Source organism: Zingiber officinale, chromosome 5B (assembly GCF_018446385.1).
Source record: "Zingiber officinale cultivar Zhangliang chromosome 5B, Zo_v1.1, whole genome shotgun sequence".
Taxonomy (NCBI): Eukaryota; Viridiplantae; Streptophyta; class Magnoliopsida; order Zingiberales; family Zingiberaceae; genus Zingiber; species Zingiber officinale.
Window position 1 is genome coordinate 17183245 of NC_055995.1, and position 5980 is coordinate 17189224.

Genomic DNA, 5980 nt, shown 5'->3' on the forward strand with positions numbered 1-5980 from the left:
TCTTATCTTCATTAATGACAACATAGCTAGCGTAAGTTATTAACATTCCTAACTGGACTAACGAAAGGTCTGTTGGAACCCCGAGGTATTTTGATGTGATCAAACAAGTTAAGCTAGGTCCTGTTGTGTTTAACTCTGTGTCTAAGTGTGCAGGAGCTTAGGAACACAGGAAGTCGAGCGGAAGACGCGGCTAGCGAGAAGGACGGCACGGGAGAGAGCCGACGGGCTCGGTGCGTCCGAGGGACGAGGTGTCCGCGGAAGAGTACACCGGTGGACGAGAAGAGCGTGCGCGGCGCTCGAGGGACGAGAAACCGGGAAGGAAGGCTGCTCGAGGAGAAGGCCGGAACATGGGTTCGGGTGAGCCCTATTCCGGATGGCCAAGATCACCCAAGCTAGTGGAGCCGGAACAGAAGATCCGGACCGAGACGAGCTGAACCGAAGCGGAGCGACCAGACGGAAAAAGTCAACCAGAGTTGACTTTTGGGGTCCGGGGCGCCCGGAACCATCCGGGGCGCCCGGACCCCTCCGGGGCGCCCGGAATGAGGTTTTTGACCAGATCGAGTCAAACTCGATCTGAACGTTGGGGGATAAAGTTTTATCCCCCCAGGGCGCCCGGAACCCTTCCAGGCGCCCCGACCAAGGCTATAAATATAGCCTTGGTCCAGAAGCAAATCAATTAATCAGAACGACGAACTTGTAATCAACTTCTGTGTGCTTTACTTTTCTTCTTGTACGTTCAACGCTGTAAGAGGCTACTCCGCCCAGAGGAGAATCAGATAGTGCGCTTTCTTTGCCTTGGATTAGCAATCCTCTGATTGCAAACCAAGTAATTCCTCTGTGTCTATTTTCTGTTTTAATTAGTCTCTGCTTTTTTAATTACAAGTTCTTTTAAGTTAGTTGAATATCCGAGAAGGGTTTTTGTTTTATTTTGTAGGGCAATTCACCCCTCCCCTCTTGCCGGCCTCCAAAGGGACCTACAAGTGGTATCAGAGCCAGGACGCTTCAGGAGGACTAACCGCCGATCGAAGCAACAAAGATGGCCGGACCAAGCATCGTTCCACCAAAATTCGAGGGGAACTTCACAGACTGGAAGCGTCGTATGGAGGTATTTCTAAAAACCGAGATTGAAATTTATTTCATTATGAAATATGGTTTTGTAGCTCCAACAAATCAGAACGGTGAAGAAAAAGAAGAAAGCAATTGGACAAAAAAAGAGCAGAATGAGTTCGTAGCAAACAGCCGTGCGGAACATCACCTGCTAAGTGTATTACCGCCTCAGGAAGTAAACCGCATCGGAAGCTACTCATCAGCTAAAGAACTTTGGAATAAGTTTCTAGAACTCCACGAAGGCACATCCGAAGCGAAGCTCGCTAGAAGGGACATCCTCCGAAACAAACTAATGAACATCCGCTTGGAGAAAGGTGAGAAAGTAGTCGGTCTACATGCAAAGGTAAAAGAACTAGTTACTGGTCTCAAGAACCTCGGTGAAAAGGTAACAAATCGGGACGCCTTACGCTACGCACTCAACGCCTTTCCCAGAACTCCAGAGTGGACGTCAATAATCGACGCCTACTACATCTCAAAGGACCTGGAGGTAAGTACATTAGAGGAATGTTTTTCCACTCTTGAATTACACGAAACTAGATGTGCAGGAACGACAAAGGATACAACCCAGACTATAGCGCTGAACACAACTCAGAAGGATGAACTCGAGTCAGACTCCGAAGACGATCAAGAAGCGCACATGGTAAGAAATTTTAAAAAATTCTTTAGGTCTAATAAATTTAAAATGCAGAATAAAAAGAATCAAAAAGGAGGAAGAAAGGTGCGATGCTACCAGTGTCAGAAGGAGGGACACATAAGAGAAGACTGCCCAGAACTCAAAAAGGACAAAAGGAAGTCTCCCAAGAAACACAACCTAAAAGCAACTTGGGATGACACTTCTTCATCTGAATCAGAAGCTCAAGAATACGCCGGGATAGCACTGATGGCAAGCTACGATGGACAAAGTATATCAGAATCGAGCAACGATGAAGAGGGAGCGACCTCGGATGAAGGCAGCGAAGCAGGGGGAGATTCAGGCTTTAAGTCTGACATGGTAAGTGAGGTATGCCTCTTACCCCCTGATCAACTTTACTCTGGCATTAAGGCAATGACTAAATCCATGTATAAATTAGAAAAAGAAAATGCCAAATTAAAAAATGAAATTTTGGAAACAAAAGGAATTTTAGCAAAATCATGTCTTATAGAGGATTTTGATAGATTGAAAATTGAAAATGAAAAACTAAAAGAAGAAATAGAAAGATTGAAAAAATATAAAAGTTCAAATATTTCTACTTTTAGAAATTATAGAGGTTTAAATTGGTACTATAGATTTCATCAAAGTCAAATTAGAAATATATCAAAAATCTATGTACCTAGGAAACACTTGGTTAACCCTGTAGGTAGGAACCTCTACTGGGTTCCAAAAACCTGTTTAATTTAAAATTAGACTAAGCATTTTCAGCAAGGAAATTAAACGACTAATTTCATTATAAGGCTTTGTCTAAGGAAGTGGTTGTTGCTCCAATAACCAAGAAGGCCTAGTGCCTCGCCACGACCTGGAAGACAAGTATCGAAATGAAAAGTTTAATTGACTAACTGAAAAAGCATTAATTTAACTTACCTAATGCTTTAAAAGAGTTATTCAATTTGTGTTAGAAAATATTTAAAATTAATTTAAAAAAAATTAAAATTAAAATAATTTTTTTTAATTGACTTAGAAAATTTCTGAAAATTATTGACTTAGATATTTTTTTAAATTAACTTATAAATTTTTCTATGAATATTGGCTTAGACATTTTCCTTTGAAAATTGTCTTAGAAATCTTTTATGAAACTAAATAAAAGATATTCTGAATATTGACTTAGATTTTTTTAAAACTAAATATTCTCTTGTGAAACATTGCCTTAGAAAGTTTTATGAAAATTCACTTAAATTTTTTTTACCTTAGACTTGTTTAAAGAACCCCTATTTTTAATGTGATCAAAGGGGGAGAAGTATGTTAAGTCTAGGGAGAGGTAGATAAACTTTTTATGAAATATCTTAACTTGTTTTTATTACCCCTATTACAAATAAATTGTTTTTATTGCATAAATGTTACCCTAGCTTAACTTGGGTTGCTCACATCAAAAAGGGGGAGATTGTTGGAACCCCGAGGTATTTTGATGTGATCAAACAAGTTAAGCTAGGTCCTGTTGTGTTTAACTCTGTGTCTAAGTGTGCAGGAGCTTAGGAACACAGGAAGTCGAGCGGAAGACGCGGCTAGCGAGAAGGACGGCACGGGAGAGAGCCGACGGGCTCGGTGCGTCCGAGGGACGAGGTGTCCGCGGAAGAGTACACCGGTGGACGAGAAGAGCGTGCGCGGCGCTCGAGGGACGAGAAACCGGGAAGGAAGGCTGCTCGAGGAGAAGGCCGGAACATGGGTTCGGGTGAGCCCTATTCCGGATGGCCAAGATCACCCAAGCTAGTGGAGCCGGAACAGAAGATCCGGACCGAGACGAGCTGAACCGAAGCAGAGCGACCGGACGGAAAAAGTCAACCAGAGTTGACTTTTGGGGTCCGGGGCGCCCGGAACCATCCGGGGCGCCCGGAATGTGGCTTTTGACCAGATCGAGTCAAACTCGATCTGAACGTTGGGGGATAAAGTTTTATCCCCCCAGGGCGCCCGGAACCCTTCCAGGCGCCCCGACCAAGGCTATAAATATAGCCTTGGTCCAGAAGCAAATCAATTAATCAGAACGACGAACTTGTAATCAACTTCTGTGTGCTTTACTTTTCTTCTTGTACGTTCAACGCTGTAAGAGGCTACTCCGCCCAGAGGAGAATCAGATAGTGCGCTTTCTTTGCCTTGGATTAGCAATCCTCTGATTGCAAACCAAGTAATTCCTCTGTGTCTATTTTCTGTTTTAATTTGTCTCTGCTTTTTTAATTACAAGTTCTTTTAAGTTAGTTGAATATCCGAGAAGGGTTTTTGTTTTATTTTGTAGGGCAATTCACCCCTCCCCTCTTGCCGGCCTCCAAAGGGACCTACAAGGTCAATGTCATTTCTAATTAGTTGTAAGTTTGTTGTGTTATTATCATCCCTAACCTACCATCATGCAACCTAAACTAAAATTTTGACTTAAAAGAATAAGTAATCATGCATACTATTAGAGTACCATAATAAAAATAATTAAATAAACTGAGCATAAACATTATGAATAAAATAAATAAATAGCTGAGCATAAGCAAAAAAGAAATAACTAAATAAACTGAGCATGAGCATCATAAAATAAGTAAATAAACTGAGCATAAGTGTCATAAAGAAATAAACAGATAAACTGAGCATAGACATAGAAGAAATAATTAGACTGAGCATAAGCATTGTAACGAAATCTTACTAAGCATAAAAATAATTTCTTACTTGGAGCTGCAGAAAGAGACTCGGTGTGTGTGCAGTGGAAAGGCTAACCTCGCTCTGATACCAAACTGTAACGCCCGCCCTCCCTGCTACTCAAAGGGACGGGGCTACTTACTTACTTAACCATTCCAGGATACATACATATTAAAAAATTCTTTCTTATAACTTAAAGCAGCGGAAATGTCATAGAGTTATACTGGAATGTAACATAAATACAATGGTTCCTGCCAATCATAACAAAACATTATAGCAGGTCTTATTCGTCCCAGCCGAGCCACTGCCACACACACCTCCTTGCCTCTCCTGTAGCTCCCCTAGGTCATCCATCCCTTGCCTTTATCTGTGGTACAAGGAAGTAAGCTATGAGCACACGGGCTCAGTAAGATTCTTTCCTACTCACAAAAATCTGTATCTAAAGCATAATCATACAAGCATATCATCAATGAACAAATAACATAATCATCACTATGTGAGCATGGTTTCTTATCATAACATATTCTTATGAATCATGTTTCTAACATATCATAAACAAAGTAATCATATGAGGTGAACCATGGGAAGCATAACATATCATGAACATGGAAAGAAACATATCATATAAGAATGGGTGCATTATGAAAAATGCCTTTTTAAAACATATGTCATGTTGAGTGCAAAATGTCTTTATATATATCTTTTAATACTTGAACATAATATCATCATCATGAGGGCCCGGCTTGTACCACATACATACATAAATGCGCGCAATCCCTAGGACAGGGTAGCTAGCCCCGTACCTACTAGGGATCTAGACCCGTTCATAGTCCGTCGGTCTAGGGGCGTACTAAGGAGCCCATCCCTTTTTACTAGACCCGTTCATAGTCCGTCGGTCTAGGGGCGCTTATGGAGCCCACCCTTGGTACAAGCCATACAAAGTAAAGTACATGTCATGCATATCATATCATCATAATTGCCATATCATATCATCATAAGGTCATGCTCTTGTCTTAACATGAAGAGTGCTCTTAATCCCAACTTAAGGGAAGCAACTCTTTGTCATTTTCTTATCATATCATAAGGCATGCATTCTTGGCACATGGCCATCATATAAAACCATTATCATGCTTGGTTCATAAACTTACATAGATGAGCATGCAACATGTTGAAATCATACATGCTTGAGCACATAATCATCATAAGGATCATATCATGCATAATTTATAACTTACATAATCAACATGTTACTGATCTTATCATAAAGCATGCACACTTGACATAAAACATATCATAAGCAAATTCATGGCTTGCTAAGTTTAAGTTAAAAACTTTCTTGAATTCTAAGTTATAGTCATGGCCGAAAGTTCATAACAAAGGAATACTCCAAAGCCACATACAACATGAATACTTAGCAAATCTTATAACATATCATAAGGAGTCTATGAACATACTAAGTTTGGTTTTGAGTTTCATGAACCCTAACACCTTATCATAGCCGAAACATCGTAACAAGAAGTAAACTTCTAAGCAACACATGAACATAAATACTTAGCCACATTGTTA